Here is a 17,939-nt window from a genome sequence, read left to right on the forward strand (position 1 = left end):
GTCTATTCATTTGTTCTCTCCTTTTGTCTCTTTATTCTTTTCCTTTTGTTTGTTTTTTTTTATATATGGCTATATAATACATTCAGCAAAGGTTAAAAAACCCTCAGTAAACAAGGACAAAATAAATAAAAAGGACACAAAAGAGATAGATAAACAGAAAAACAGAAAAGTGGCTGGATGTACATGAAGCGAGCAGGAGGTAGAGGGAGGGGGAGTACCATGAAAAGGTGGAGGGAGGGAATATGCTTATCAGTGGTGTGAAGGTCTCCTACATAGCACATAAAAACCCAACCCAAATCAGTCATCCTTCTCATCTGGACACAGCTTTTGTCCTGTGAAACAAGAAGAGCCCTAGGCTAGTAACTATTATCCTAAAATCAAGGGGACACAGCAACAGCTCTGAGCAAGATGAATCAAATGATTACCTTGTGCCTAGGAATGGTCATACTGGCTTTGCTTATACCCAGTCAGGTGAGACTTTATAGATTTTATAAAATATGATTTGGATGAGTGACTGATGTGATAGTACTTGTACAAAGTAATTTTTATTTATTGAACTAGTACCATTGCGTTTTTTCACTTTCGCTTACGTAATGTCACTCAGGGATGGATATAATAAATAAGATTGATGCTTTTGCTGCATTTGCCTTTTTGACAGTAAAAAGTATGTTATCACCTAGTAACCATAATTTAATTAAAAAAAAATACTGAACAGACATGACAGCAGTATTTTACCAACATTATCAATGATGTGGCAAAATCAAGCTGATTTTTTTTTGTGAAGTAATACTTTTCCTGGTGTTTACTGCATCAGCTATTTGTCAGCCTCAAAGACAAATTTCAAGCTCTAATTAAGTGCGCGGTTGTTTCCTAAGGATTTTTTGGGAGTAGTGCAACATTTTAAGCGTACTTTTATATTTCAGACTCCACCTGATGGCTAGTACAACTTAATTTGGAGCATTTCTTTAACACAAATAGTAAAAAAGTTATGCTGAAAATATTTAATTTAGTCTTGTAAACTAAGAAGCAATTGGCAGAGTTCAATGGATGGCTTTGGGTGTGCCTTAGCAAATGTCTTCTTATTCATTATGTTTTACAAATGTATTGTCATTACGAGTTATGAAGGCATTTTATATGCAAACATTACAATAACCAAACAGTTTTAAGCAGATCTATTCTATGAATATAAATTATACATTCTATAATACTGCATGGGTACTATGTTGGGGAGTTGAACTTCCTGCTTGATGTGAGGCTTAGAAGCCTCCAGTTTTAAAGAGATCTATCAACAGAATGCAGAGCCTAAAGCAGAAGTATCACGCCTTTGAATATTTTTTTTTTTTAGCTCAACCACAATGAACTCCTAGAACCCAGTGGGGCAATCTGTAGATCAGGACCCCATAAAGAAACTTGAGAGATGCTTGGGGTGCCCAGTAAAAAAAAAAAGTATAAAATGACAGTTAGGGTTCCACTGTAAAGAAAGGTTGAGTGTCTTTGTTAGACAACATTGCTACTCTGCAGTCAGTAAAGATCTGTAAGGTAAAGGATATAGCTTCAGGTGAAGCACTGTTTGTTAAGGAGGACAGTCAGGAATTTTGGAGACATCGGGTCTGTCTACTTGTGTAGAATGAGACTGAGACTTGCTCACACTGTAGGCAATCAGAGGCTTTCACAAGTACACAATTAACATAAAGACAACATGGCATCTATTTATAAACATTTGCACCCTCAATTCACACAGTTTTCACCCAACATTCACACATTTTGTTAATGAAATCTGCACAGCTTTTCACTGGGAAGCTTAGTGCTCTGCTGTTTCTCCTCCCTCCCTTCTCTTTGCTGCTGAGTAATGTGATCACTTATTTAAAAAAAAAAGGAAAAAAAGTTATTTATAATGTTTTTGTATATCTATATACAAATGTTTCACCTTTCATTTTTATTATAAATGTATGCATATTTTGGGTGAATTTCTGTTAAAAACATTACTAAATAGGCCCCATGATTTCCAACAAAAGGGAGACGGCACAGGCTGTATCCAACTTTACCAACAAAGGCGTGATTGTACCTCTTTCCTCAGTGGTAATTATTCCATTGCGGGTTTTAAAAATCTAACCAACCAGTGTAAGCCACCTAGATCACTAAGCTAATATGTAGTTATTTTCTTTGGTTCTCATAAACTATGGGCTTTTAATGTAATGGAATTTGGGCCTCACTTTTCTATGTTTCAAGAATAGAGACTTTTTCTATTTAAAAAAACTGATAGATTCTTCTTGATTTAATATAGTTGCCTCTAATATTCACTCACAACTTGACTGCCATAAAAACCTACGAAACCTAAATAACAACACTGGAAAAGTATAGTAAAAGAGTTAGTTTTCTAATATTATGCAAGTTGCAAATTTGTGTTTTTTGCTCCACATATGCAGCTTCTATATATATAAATTAACTATTTTTAAACTCGAGCCAAACTCATATTCAATTCGGTATAACATGGGGAATTGGTCAACTTTATATCATGCTTATATTGCTATCTATGACCTCTCTGGGGAGATTTTACTTATTTTCCTATCACTTCTGAAAGTATAACTGTTCCCTTCACTTTTTAGAGAAAAAAAGAGTTTTTGATGCCGTTTATGTTGCCATAATTCCCTATGCTTGTGGCACATTGGGGTAAGAAATAAGGAGACCTCTCCCCTGTGGGGACCCAAAAAGCAGTCAAAGCCTGGCAGTGATTCTACCCTTATCACACTATCCAAATAGGGAATACAAGTTTTGATTAGTGTTGGATTTTGAAAACATTTACTTCACTGGACTTTCTAATAAAGATTTCTGATAATATTCTTTGGCAAATGTGTACAAATAAATATTTCTTGAAGGAAAATGGCTGATGGCAAATGCCATTTTTAACATATCAGGCCAGTGAATACCTCATTGGTTTTAAAAGCATCACAATTTCTTGATTGTATCAGAATACCCACCCAACAGTGTCGTGTACATCTGGTCAGCATCTAACATTACACCAGGACAACATATTCAAAGAGGCATTGGGAACTTTTAGACTTGCAAGTGTACCCAGATGAAGGAAAAGTCAACCAAGCTCAATAGCTCTGGCAAGGTAGCTCCCACACAGCAAAGGTTCCCTTGATGAGCACCCAACTGTAGTTTAAACCATAAAAATATAGAAAGGAGTGGCAGAGAAAAGTTGCTTAATTTAGATTGTTGATAAATAAAAGATAAAAACATCCAACTCTTTTTGGGGCAATACCAGTTGTAGCCCCCATGAAGGAGGAGTGGTGTAGCCCCCAAAACATGTGGGGGTTTTTTCTTTCCTTTCTTATTTTTCTGGTTTAAGCATATACAATTAAATTGGCATTTATGCAGATGTCATCTCCTTTCAGAAAGCATTACAATTATTTATTTGGCTATGGATTCCTAATACTAAATACTTCTATCCCCTTCCTCTATCCAAAAAAAACTGGTCTTCCTTGCAACTTAAACTGGAACTGCACTGCATCTGCTCACCACAAACCAAAAATGCAAATTAATTCAATGTTAATATTCAAAGCAAACTCCTGCATCCATCAATGTCTCAATGCTTTATTTTGCTGAGAACTCATTTTGAAAAACACCCCCTGGCATTTCTGTTCATGGCCATCTTGAGTAAGGGCAGATGATTCATGTAGCATTTACTTCCTGGAATCTATCTGCCCTTAGCGCAGGCATTTGCTGAGCTGAGAACTCTCCTTCCCCTCCTGAAGACTCCTGGGGTGTATGCAGTGGCAGACTGACAACTCATGGGGCCCCCGGGCAATAGGGGATCATGGGGCCCCTGTGTCCTTGTCCAAACTCAAAAAAGCCTATGAAAAGGTACCAGGGGCATCTCATGGGACCCCCTACTGACCCTACTGACCCCCTACTAGCAGTGCCGAGTTTCCAAATGGTCAGTCCGCCCCTGGGTGTATGACATCATTTGCCTAGGCATGGAAACCAGGAAGTAACTGAAGAATGGTAAAAAAAAAAAAGTTTAAAACAAGTAAATATGATATACTTTCCTATCCATTTACTAATGCTAGCAGCATAAGGATTAAAAATAGTCAATGTTGATTGAGAGAGTGAAGTCCCGCTTTAAGTCATATTTTTGGCTCTATTTTGTTTTGACTGTGAAAGATACCGTAGGCCAGTAATTTCTCCATCCTATTTTGTTTGCTTTCATATATTCTTTTCAAAGCTGTGTACCAAACTTCTAAAAAACAATTTGAAATTGTTTTAGATTATACTGATAATTTTAGACGTGTCAAGACCACTGTGTACATGGACGCAATAGACAAAAAAAGAATGTGGCCTTCTTCAAGGCAGATGTTTTAATATGACTTCCTGGGTGCTCTATACATTGTTGGAAGACTTTGTAATAACACATTTTGCCGTTTAGAGCAATGTTATTTTCCTAACATGACTTCCTGTTTCCTGTTCTCATTGGACCGAAGCACTTTCCTGTCCAGTGAGCAGCTGGAGATGGAGAAATGGCATAGACACAGAACATGAACACTGTTTTACAAATATGCTTTTAAAACTCAATGTTTAAATAACTCATATTTTTAACAGAATTGAAAACACATATTCTTCCTCTAGCTCATTTATAAGACGTACAAAGGGGCTAATAAAATGTCCAGCTCCAGTCTCCTTATACCCCTATTTCATGATTGACTTGTTGGTCAAGTACAATCTGTTCATGATTAGCTGTTCTCCACAGTTTTATACACTTACCTTTTGTATAGATAACTAAGAGTAATATAGTCTAAAGAAGAAACAGTATGGTCCCTTATACTCCAGTGTTTGGCAAGGCCATGTTTATCATAAATTTTTTAAAAATGCAGCGCAGTACTATAAATACAAATACAGTGCTAAATAAATCCAACGTGCATATGTGAATAGTGAAAACAGAATATTGTGCTATGTGACATTAATATGTGCTATATCACAATAAATATCAACACATATACATGAGTATCCATAAAACTACATATACCAGTGCTAAATGAATAGTGTATACAAATATCAAATGAATCATACAAAATGGTGAACTGTCCCTTTAACTCTCCAATATCTTCACATGTGCTTGTGCGGTACATCTCCTGTGCATCGTGTACCAAATATACCATCGACAAGTCCTCAATATTATGGTCTCAAAATGCAGGTGAACAGTCCCTATAAATCCACTGTGCTCCAAGTTGGTCTGTGTGATCACACTACTGCATACACATATATGGTGCTCCTGTGTCACCCCTTAGTGTTTATCCCCCTCTGAAACACTATTGCGCTCACCTTCAGATTTGACCTGTATTCTCAGGTCAAACTACGCCTTTCCCTTTAACCTGGGAGGGTATACTGGTACATAAATTTTCACCATCGTCAGCACTTAAAATCTCCAAAACGCTCCACAGGTATATGACAAAAATGCTCCATATAGTGAAGTATAGCCAAATACAATCCACTGTATTAAAACTGATCAAAAATACACTCACATTTAAAAGTCTCCACCTAGGACACTACAGGATCAAAGACTCACTATACAGTTTAGTTGTTGAATCAAAGTGCATAGATCCCTTATCCAAAATGGCGGCACGTGCACTTCCAGTTTACACCTTGACATCATCGGCGTTTATGCTAGGCACCCTCCAGGCCACTTTTCTGTTGCTAGGCACGTCATCACAGTGTGTTCCCAGCACACTACATATGAAAAGCTAAGATTCAATATACATAAAAAAACAAAAAAAGCTGCGCAAATAGTGAAAAAGTGGAAAAATAATTGCTGGCAAGACAATCAGGTCAATTGTATACAAATATTATAAATAAATTGCTGCGCTCAAATTTCACAACTCAGAATCTGTCACAACCACATAAGTAATAACATAAATATGTCCAAACTTAGAAATTAATAGCCCCAGTCAGGGGCGGGCTGACAACTCATGGGGCCCCCGGACAATAGGGGATCATGGGGCCCCTGTCTCCTTGCTCAAACTCAAAAAAGCCAATGAAAAGGTACCAGGGGCATCTCATGGGGTCCCCTACTGACCCCGGCCCTCGGGCAGTGCCCGAGTTTCCAAATGGTCAGTCCGCCCCTGGTCCCAGTGTTATGAAGCATATAGTAGATCACCATGTGTCTGTAATATAATTAGTGCTCCACCACCAGAAAATGGTAGGACTTTTACCAGAACATGTGGACCCTTAAAAAAAGAGTCACAAACGCATGAGAATATATCCACCGAATCTCTCAGAATTGGAAAATGTTATATCATAGTACTGGATAGAATTATCACCTTCAATTCCTTCCCATTCTTAATCACACGATAATAACTCTCACTATGGCCATGCAAAGAAAGACAAAGGGGCAACCACTTCCTGGTGTTAGAGAGCAGTGTGCAGACATCAGACACACAAGCGCCTTCTGATGGGACAGGAGAATACTCTGTACGCAGCGCTGATTTGCCCACCTGAATATGAGTGCAATACTTTATGATAATAAATGTGTTTTATGCGATGGTCGCCCCTTTGTCTTTCTTTGCATGGACATACTGAGAGTTATTATTGTGATTAAAAATGGGAAGCAATTGAAGGTGATGCTTCCATCCAGTATCATGATATAACATCTTCCAATTCTGAGGGATTCAGTGGATATATTCTCATGCGTTTTCTCATGGCCCAGGTGGTTTATTATTCTCCATATCATAATAACTCAAATAATAATATAAAATATGTGCAAATTAGTGGCATTGATTTTTTGCAATTAAAATTTTAGTATTTTTTTTTTTTATTGGAAACCTCTTCCTAGCATACTCCATGTCTGTTGTATAAAAAAACTCGACCCATGGTAGGCTATTCTTTCATCCTACATAGAAAATTTGAAAAAGTAATTTAGCATAAAATACCCTACTGAAGTAAAGCAGCAAGTCTGACTTGTGTATTATATCTCCAATCAATTATAAAACAGGGGACATGAATTTCAAAATTATAGATAGTTACATTAAAAAAAGACAAAAGTCAATCTATTTCAACCAATGGAACAATACAAAATACATTAAATAAATAAATAGAAAACCTTTATATGCAGACGCTATACCCACAGTTGATCCAGAGGAAGGCAAAAAACTCTATAAAGTATGCTGTTTGCTCCAGCAGGAGAAGAAAAAAATCTTCCTGATCCCCTAAGGCAGGGGTCTCCAAACTTTCTAAACAAAGGGCCAGTTTACTGTCCTTCAAACTTTTGGGAGGCTGAATTGTGGCCAGTGAGAGAAGAAAATGTCATGGAGTCAGTGGGAGTAAAAAGTGCCCCATCGTTGATATTAGGGGGAGTAATAGTGCTCCATCAGTGATAGGAATAATGTCCCATCATAGTTACATAGTTAGTCTGGCTGAAGAAATACAAAAGTCCATCCAGTTCAACCATAAAAAAAAAAGTTATAATCCTACAACCACAGTTGATCCAGAGGAAGACAAAAAACCCAGCAAAGCATGATCCAATTTGCTCATGCAGGGGAAAAAATTCCTTATTGATCCCCCAAGAGGCAATCGGATATTCCCTGGATCAACTTTACCTATAAATAATAACCAGTTATATTCTGTGTATCCAAAAAAGAATCCAGACCTTTTTTAAAGCAATCCACTGAGCTGGCCAGAACCAGCTCTTGAGGCAGTCTATTCCACATTTTCACAGCTCTTACTGTGAAGAAACCTTTCCGTGTTTGGAGATTACTTTTCTTTTCCATCCAGACGTAAAGAGTGCCCCCCTGTCCTCTGTGATGACCTCAGGGTGAATAACTCTACACTGAGTTCACTATATGAACCACTGATGTATTTATACATGTGGTACATATCCCCCTTAATCTCCTCTTCTCAAGAGAGAATAAATTCAGTTCCTCTAATCTTTCCTCATAGCTGAGCTCCTCCATGCCTCTTATCAGTTTGGTTGCCCTTCTCTGTACTTTCTCTAGTTCCCTAATGTTCTTTTTGTGAATTGGTGCCCAAAACTGAACTGCATATTCCAGGTGAGGTCTTACTAATGATTTGCACAGGGGAATATGATATCTCTCTCTCCGGAGTCTATACCTCTTTTAATACAAGAGAGGATTTTGCTCGCTTTAGAAACCGCAGCTTGGCATTGATGCCATTATTAAGCTTGTGATCTACCAGAACTCCCAGATCCTTCTCCACCATTGATTCCCCCAGTTGTACCCCCCCTAGTATGTATGATGCATGCATATTCTTAGCCCCCAAGTGCATAACCTTACATTTATCAACATTAAATCTCATTTGCCATATAGTTGCCCAATTAAGCAGTGCATGGAGGTCGGCTTGTAAGTTGGAGACATCCTGTAAGGACTTTATTCCACTGCACAGCTTGGTGTCATCTGCAAAGCCTGAAATGGTATTTAGAATCTCAGACCCTATATCGTTTATAAATATATTAAAAGGTAAGGGTCCCAACACTGAACCCTGGGGTACACCACTGATGACCCCAGACCATTCAGAGTATGAATCATTAACCACTACTCTCTGAATACGATCTTGTAGCCAGTTTTCTATCCATTTACATATGGATTTTTCCAAGCCCGTAGACTTTACCTTACACATTAGCCGTGTGTGGGGAACTGTGTCAAACGATTTTGCAAAATCCAAGTATACCACGTCCATCGCCACCCCTCTGTCCAAGGTTTTGCTCACCTCCTCATAAAAAGAAATCAGATTTGTTTGACAACTTCTGTCTTTCATGAATCCATGCTGTCTGTTGCTTAAAATATTTTTTTTGTTTGTTTATTTGTGCTCTTTTATTAAACTCTCCAGTATCTTCCCAACTAAGATATAAAAGTTAAACTAACAAGTCTATAATTACTTGGTAAAGGTGTTGACCCCTATTTAAATATTGGCATCACATTGGCCTTATGCCAATCCAGTGGTACTATGCTATTATTGGTGTGAGTGGTAGGAATAACATCCCATCATTGGTGTTAGTGGGAGGAATTGTTCCTCATCGTTGGTATCAATGGGAGGAATAATGCCCCATCGTTGGTGTGAATGGGGAGAATAGTGCCCCATCATTGGTGTCATAGGAGGAATAGTTCCCTATCATTGGTGTTAGTGGGAGGAATAATGCCCCATCATTGGTATCAATAGGAGGAATAGTACACCATTATTAGTATCAATAGGAGGAATAGTGCCTCATCATTGATATCAATAGGAGGACTAGTGTCCTTTTATCGGTGTCAGTGGCAGGAACTATAACCCATTGTTGCTGATAGTGGGGAGGGGGGATAATGCCACAAGGGCCACATAAAAGTAAGCAAAGGCTCACATTCGGCCCCCAGGACCACTGCCATAAGGCAATCACATATTCACTGGATCAACAAACTCTGGTAGTAATACCTATAAGTGTTAATGTCCATTTATAGTTTGTGCATTTTGGAATGCATCTAGCTCTTTCTTTAAACAATCTACCTAGCTGGTCAGCTAGCAGTTCTAAATTCAACCTTATCTGGGCATTGTTTAACCAATTGTTCTGGAAAGGCTAAGGACACCTGGGCTCCTTCAGCCATATCTGTTGGCAATGGCTAGTTGACCAGAATTGTGGTACAATGTTTACTGCAAAATGATAACATCTGAAGATTTTTAGGTCTATGGTCTACCCATGGTCATATCAATAATTATTTCTATAGTACTTTTCTCCCTGGGGATCAAATCATTTTTATCTGCTGCTAGGGTAAATGATGGTGCAGCCATCTTGGGCAAACTCAAAAGGATTTCATATTAGGGCCAATTGTTTTTTTGGTTTTTTTTACAGGAACCAACCAACTAGCTATTATATTGCATTTACCTAAACAAGTGTATCTAAAGCACAAACTTTTTTTCTATTTTGGGTTGAAGAATTATTTCATTTCTTGTTTGTTATTTTGTTCTTGTCCCAGAGTCACAAAAGGAAGTTTGATGAACTCTTCACAAAGTGAGAAGAATCCCCTCAGGGCCCATTCACTCTTTCCCTTTTTTATGTGTTGAACTGCTTTGTTCTGTCACATGGTAATGTGCTTTGTATTAAATCAGTCCATTTCTTTTGAATGGGTTGCCAATGCACAAGAACCAGACATGCAGCACTTTTCAATGTAGTGCACCACAACAAATGCTATGTTGCCTTAGTGCTGTAATAGTATTCCAACAGCTGTGCTTTCAGTTATCCAAAAATACCCATTAGAAACATCAGACCCACATTTCTGAAGGTCTAAAAAGAGCTTGTGCTGCAGTGTCCTGATCATAAGTTCTCCAAGCAGTCAACAGTAACAACAGCTACCTTCCTATGCTGTTCTTCCTCATTCTAGCTATTTTATCATTCTCAAGCTCCACGCCATTACAGAGAGATAAAATTACAGCTTCAATTTACCTGGGACTTTCCACCTTTTCTCCAGTATATTGAGCAGGAACTTGATACATAGTCACGGAATTTAAAACAAAAATAAATCCGGCATAGTGTAACTCTGGTTTAACACCGGTTTGTTTAAAACAAAGTTTTGTTGTCTGACTTCATCAGAGGCTCTCAAAATGAATGGCATTGTGCACAATATGCTTTGTAGTAGCATGTGTGATATACACATTACCGAAAAGTGATACAGAACAAAAATGTAATTGAGCCCTTACTGATTCCTTCTTAGAAGTTGGTTTTCTCATTACTTTCTGTCCTCACAGCAGAGGTCAGCAAGACCGATAGAGAAGGTGAATCTTCCCACTGGGTCATAGGAAACAATAAAAAATTGAGAATGGCTCTAAACCTTTCTACACCTTATTCAAAACCAATTTGTTTGACTCTAGATATACTTTAATACTGCCAAACAGTACTAATACTAGTACCAATGATATTGGACACAAACCATTATATGTTTGATCACAGTGGGGTTTATTTACTCAAACTGGAGAGTGCAAAAACTGGTGCAGCTGTACATGGTAGCCAATCAGCATCTACATTCAGCTTGTTCAATTAAGCTTTGACAATAAAACCTGGAAGCTGATTGGTTTCTATGCAGAGCTGCACCAGATTATGCACACTTCAATTTTAGTAAACCAATCCCATGGTATCCAAACAAAAACAGGTTAAACAAAAAAAAAATTCATTTATGGTTCTTGAGATGTTGATCAAAATTGTAATGGCTGTGCTTTATATTTTCTAACAATGATGTCAGTATAATGTCCTTAACAGACTGATTGCCTGCAGACTTTGTTTGCACAACCCTGCTGACACCTCTGTATTATGGTTTACATCAGGGGCGGACTGACAACTCATGGGCCCCGGGTATAAGGGATCATGGGGCCCCTGTGTCCTTTCCCAAACTCAAAAAAGCCTATGAAAAAGATACCAGAGGCATCTCATGGGGCCCCCTACTGACCCCGGGCCCTCGGGCAGTGCCAGAGTTTCCAAATGGTCAGTCTGCCCCTGGTTTACATCCACCTGTAACACGCTGCCTTTCTTTTGATTATGTATTCTATTAGTTAAGTTGATTAAAAATGCTATGAATAAAAAGGAAATTCGATATAATTAAAACTTTTTTATTTTATATAAAGTGTGGAAGGGTTATAACCTCCAGCCAGGTTTTTTATTGTTTTCTGTTTCCCCACTGATTAATTTTACTCTCTTTTTTGTCATTAACCATTGCATAGCAATAGGAAAATTAAAAAATTTGGGTTTTCACAACAATAGGTGGGGAATTTTGTCAATGGAGACACTTGTTCTATACACAACTGTCCAAGGCTCGGTTCACACTAGCCCGCAGGCTGCCGGCTGGTTGCTGGTGCAAGAATCTCACCTGTTCCCACAACCACCTGTAGCTGAATTAAGCTGCTCTTGCGAGGTGCACGGGGCTGCTATTTATTATGAATGGCACTCCCACGAATCTCAGCCCGCACTGTGACTGCAGGTGCGGGAACCACAGGAAAACCGCATGGTCAAAAAGACCACGCGGTTTCACTGCGGCCTCATTTCCAAAAAGGTGCAAGCACCTTTTTCCTGTGGGAAACACGCCACTGCAGCCTATTCAAATGAATGGGCTGCCGTGCCCAAGCAAAAGAGGGGGCGCACGGCCTGCAATAGTGTGAACCTAGGCTAAAAGAGGATTTCAATTCATTTGAGAGATCTACTCTCTGTTTTATCGCAAGACAAACAGTGAAGGAAAATCTCCCCAATGGGGCACAGAAAACAAATAAAAACTTAACTGGGGCTTTCACCATACCCTATTTTATCCAAAACTATAAAAAATTGTCTTCAGATATAGACTATATTGTTTGAATTTATTATGCCAACAAAAATGTAATTGATGTTTTGCTTGTGGTTAATACTCCCAGTTTAAAATAATATTTTTTGTAGGTTAGAATATATAAATTGGCAATAATGTTTATTGCAAAGTATATATTCAATTACAAATACATTTGCCTAACATTTTTTGTTTGTAGATGGATATTAATGCCGATAATGTCTATTTATTTCAGGTTCACAGTCAATCTACTGTAAAATCCAATGTTACACATGTAACATCAGTGACTCAGAATTCATCATCCATAACAAATTCAAGTGGTGTATCACCAGCTACGACTTCTACAAACACTACAACACCACATTCGCATGCAGAGTCTTTGTATACATCTTCTGCTCTCCTCCTCAGCATTGCCTCCATCTTTCTTCTAAACCTTTGCTGCTAAGGGATTGTGACCTATGTACGACAACAGACCACTCTCGCCACTTCAGCTCTTTTCTGATGACCAAGCACATCATGGAATGGCATGTAATGCCATGCAAAATCTATGTCCCCCCTTTTCTGAATGTTTTGCTCCTCTTGGCTGAAGCTTTCCCTCCAATCATTGTTGTATCAGGCACAGGGTATTGAAAACCTCCAGAAACGAAACCTCGAAGAATGGTGTTTCCTCAGTGGAACACCTGAGACACTATCCCATGGTGAAACCTAGCAAGATATGTAATATGAGCTGCAAGACACAGTTGTAATGGAGATGATGACAGGGTCACAGAGACCACAGCAAGGACCGAGAGGACTTACAGACTGTTTTGATCATATGTAGACAGCTATGTTCATATATATAACAACACGTAGACTGAGTAACGCATTTGTAACCATGTAACCAAATAAATTTGTATGGTACACCTTGATTTCTTTTTGTTTTCTTCTGTGGAATATTCCACCTGCAACCAGGAGTATGTCAATTCATTAATCAAGAGTGAAACAGACATAACCTATGCCATGCAGGCTGGTAGCAGGTAGAGAGATCTGAATTACTCTCATGAAAGGTAGTCATTGTGCTGGAAGGATAGACAATACCTGCCTTGTTCTTCAGAATCATCTTCAGATAAGCTTGATGTGGAAGCGTTCTATTTCCAGTCAGCTTTTAAATACATACCTTACGTTTGTCCATTCTTAGATAAGGCTTATATTGTTTTTATGAACATCCTGATTAATCTTTGCCAGAACGCCAACAAGATGTTGATGTATATTTGCAGTGTGCTTTTTCAAGGGGACAGAATGTTCTATGTGTTGTTTGTCAAAAAGATTTTCACAAAAAGCAATACTAGAAACAGCTTAAACATTTTTTGTTTTTACTATGCATTTTTTTTTCTTTTTATAATGCATTCTAAGCAGTGGCAAACAATCAAATTGGCATGAGGTTTTGATTGTCTGGAAACTGTTATGTTATTGGAAGTTATGTAATTTCTTTAACTCAAAATAAAAAAACATCTAGGTTAGGCGGACAAAGCCCATCTGCCATGAAAATGTGTCTTGCAGAAATTATATGTGCATTTATGTAGTACCTGATATACTAAGGTCATACAATTTTTTTACTGGGTTGTCAACATGGATAATAGAGCAGGGATACATTATTCGAATTATTTCATATCTAGTGTGCCTATATGTAAATTGCACATGTATACCCCAATCAGGATTTGCATGCTTTAGTATTTGTGGTGGGCCCTTCATGCAAGTGCAAGAATATACTCCCAGAGGAGCTCAAGGCCAGCTATGCTAAAACTTTTGTAAGCCCCAGAGCACAGTCAATGCATATGTGCACATAGAACCATGTTTTGTAATGTGAGAGCACATGTTCCTGCGATTTGACAACCATCAATGGCAGCAATTTATTTGATGAAACTGTGCAGAAAGTCAGCAGACATTTAAATAAACTAGGCAAAAATAAAGAATTTAAAACATTTTCTTGTTTTGGTACAATGTGATATTAGAAGCAATAATTTCACCAAAATATTTATTGTAAATAAAGTAAATGGAAGGATTTATTTTTTATTCAAACTAACTATATTTTCCCTTTTTAATTAATATTGTACAAATTATTACAGTATATTCCTGTTTTCATTTTTGTAATGTTTGTGATGGATATAATTTCAATGCGCTTCACTTAATAGCTTGAAAATTGATAACTCATGCTAACCTGCATGCCAGATTGCAGTTTGAGCGTGAAAGTATTTACCTATGCAAATATCCATACCTGTGTGCAAGAAACCACAAGCAAATTAACATAACCTTGCTAGTAACAAAGAGTGAAATATGTTTATTTTCCTTTTTTATCATTTAAATGCATACTTCAATATTCTATACAGAAAAATCTAAATATCACAGCCCAGTTTAATACAAGACAATATATACTAATGCCATCAACATTTCAATTATAGCCAGACTTCAAAAAGTCTACCTATTCTCGGCTAAACTGGCCACACAGCTGACCACTAGAATAAAACACATGTACCCAGAAGTGTCTGTACATGTCTGTGTTCTCCTCAAAGTGCCTTCAAAATGCACTCGCTCTGCAATGTAAATATCAACTTTAATCCAATGAATCTAGCACTTTAGCCTTGTTGTTGGTCATTGGGTGTGATAGCCTAGTTTATGTTTAAGTAATAGACAGCCCTTTGCTCTGGGACCCTTAGTGTACACTGTGTAGATCAAAAGTTTGAATCAGGCACCTCTGGGTGCCTACACTTATTCACAATGAATATTTACTTTGATTTATTTGAGTAAAGATTAGTTTTAACAATTCTATAAAATGTTTCATGAATCTACAAGCCCAAATTAAGGCTCAATTTACAGCTTTGTGCTTTCTTTTGGTAAAATCACATGTCATTTTGATCCTCAATAGGTCAGCAACACTGTATTAGGTTCCATGCAGTGCCCCCAAAGAAAGAGCTGCTTCCTGCACTATCAGCAAATTATGTGAGAGAAAGAGCAGTGAACTAGCCTTCCAGTGAAGCCAAAAACAACACCACCACACATGTTCAGGCCATCAAGTCTTTGGACCAGGGGTGTCAAACTGGTGGCCTTCCGGCTGCTGTGAAACTGCATTTTCTATCATGCCTCTGCCTTTGGGAGTCATGCTTGCAACTGTCAATCTTGCAATGCCTCATGGGATTTGTAGTTTAACAACAGCTGGAGGGCCACCAGTTTGACACCTGTGCTTTAGACCATAGGATATAAGTGCCCACATTTGACTGGAAATGGAATGCTTCTCATCCTATGAATGTACTAAAGAGTGAACTATATTAGGCTCTGCTATGCAACACCATGGAATGGTACAAATCAAATGAATTAAACTATGCATTTGCCTTTCTAGGTTGCAGCAAAGTACTTTTCCACTATATTTCCCAATTTCCCTGTATTTATAATCTGTGCTGTGATACAACCTTGTTGTTGAATATGACCAGTGCAGTGCGCTCCCATACCCACTACCCATGGAGCATGTAAGACACAGTAGTTAGTTGTTGTCTTTAATAATGGTGTATGGCTTTAGAGATCCTGGGTGTTATGTATTGTTAAATTAACTATGTAACTATATGTGCCAGTTATACTGATCTCCACTGTAATGAATTATTATTTTGTAAGTTTAATCAAATAAACTTAAAGAAATACAATACATTTTGGCCTTTTTGACTTGCAAAAGATCCAAAAGACATTGTTTTATGTGTTGGCAGGTGATGTTTATATAAAAGCTGTTTAGAAAAAAATAAAAATGGAGAGTCGAATTGGGGATAAACATTTGTTGCACATAAAGATGAATCAGTATCCTTGTTTAATTTTAACAGATAATAAAAGCTGAAATTTTATATGTCTTTGTGGGTCAACAAATTTACCTTTGTTCTTCTTTTCTCCAATTTTCCTCCAAAGCGTTTGGCTGTATCTTCTCAAATATGCACACATACTTCATAAACTTATACTATTTCTTTGAATGAGACAGTAACATTTATGTTGGTGAGAATGTACTGGCTCAGAGACCATATAATCCAACATATCCTTTCCTTGGAAAAGTTAAAGTCTTCATGTGAAAAATTTGACCTAATTGTGAGGGTCCATAGAAGCAAATGCTGATGGCAACAGTCACATCCTTCAAATTTACATTATTTGAACCTTAGAAACATTATTTGCCATTGACAGTCAAACCTAGTAGAAGACCAGATATACACAAAGGGGGCTTAAAGTGGGGAATTTACTAAAACTGGAGCAGACAGAATCTGTGATGCATAGTAACCAGTATCAAACTTTAATTTGTTTAAATTAAGTTTTGTAAATAAATGCTAGAAGCTGATTGGTTTCCATACTCAGATTCTCTCCCCTCAAGTCTAAATAAATTCCGATCAAATAGTATCATTCTCAGTCAGAACATTTAGTTAGAACATCACTGCCTGACAGGGATATTTAAATATCCATTGTTAACCTCATCATATATAAATATAACAGTGGAACATGTTGGATCAGAAACAAAGAACAAAACACAACAGGAAAACAGATAACGTAATGAAACATTAAAATTGGGGGAGGAAAGTAGTGGGATATAGAAAGTTTTAAAACAACAACAGAACTAGCTGTAATAGAATTATTCAGAACCGAAGCACTTTATTCATGAAATATGTTCTGATAATAGAAAAAAATAAATATGCAAGCATAAACAGTATGCCACTGGCATACGTGAATAATAAAGTAAATGAACTGTCTACTAGAAAAGCCAAGAATATGAAAAGCTTTTAACTGTTTATCAAAGTCAGTGAAATTTATCCATGACACTACATTCTGAAAGTATTTGGTGTCTTAACAAAGGAGATGTTTTTGCTTCTAGAAATAGAGAAATAAAACTGTGTCTGATAAAATCAACAATAATCTTTCATTCCTGCTTAGTAGCAAAGACATGCTCTATTAAAGGAGAAGCATTTGGCTGTCTGGGACTCGGGTTCTCCTAGGCTTTTAAAAGTGTATAACCTGTCAAGGGCTATATATCAGAATCAGTGAGTTTTAAAACTATTATAAACAGAAATTATAAAATAAACTCGTGCTCAGTATATTAAAAAAAGAATCATGGCATTGCAGCACCTTATAGTGTTTGAATACTGGATCTTAGCTAAAGTTATATAGAAAAAACAGGTGCACATATCACTTTAAATAAATTGAGAAATAAATAATTGATCATATCAGTGAAGCATAGCAAATTCATATGTCAGTAAAAAACTAATCTCAGTGAAAATAAAATACATGGATAAACAAATAATAATGAATGGATCTTAGCTAATATTATTTCATAAAGGCCCCAAATATTTCAGTTGTATTGGAGGCGGCTGTCCTTTCTTTCCTAGAAGCTCTGCAATCCCTCCTATTTAGGGGCTCTACAGCCCCACAAGATTTACTACTTTTAAAGTCTGGAAGGTGGGATTGAGCTTTGAATCTCGCTCAACACATATGGTCCCTTTACATACCCCTCTGTGGTTTAATCCCAATTTACCTAATTTTTACACACCTCCAGACCCCCATGCCTGCACCAAATATAAGATCAAAGCGATTTCCTAAATAGTGAGTCAAGGCCAATTGCTTCCATTTTCCACCATTTGCACCAATTATAATGTTTCAACTACC

General features: G+C 37.4%; 1 long non-coding RNA gene across 1 annotated transcript; it reads left to right on the forward strand.

The window, feature by feature from the left end:
• The first annotated feature begins 273 nt into the window (after positions 1 to 273).
• Positions 274 to 15,952, forward strand: LOC149470329 (uncharacterized). Its single transcript, XR_016308971.1, has 2 exons — positions 274 to 471; positions 12,517 to 15,952. It is a non-coding gene; the product is annotated as an uncharacterized LOC149470329 (long non-coding RNA).
• Positions 15,953 to 17,939: the final 1,987 nt, after the last annotated feature.

This window comes from Staurois parvus, unplaced genomic scaffold (assembly GCF_062004578.1).
Source record: "Staurois parvus isolate SC_StPar_1 unplaced genomic scaffold, SC_StPar_1.0 ptg000048l, whole genome shotgun sequence".
NCBI classification, from domain to species: Eukaryota; Metazoa; Chordata; class Amphibia; order Anura; family Ranidae; genus Staurois; species Staurois parvus.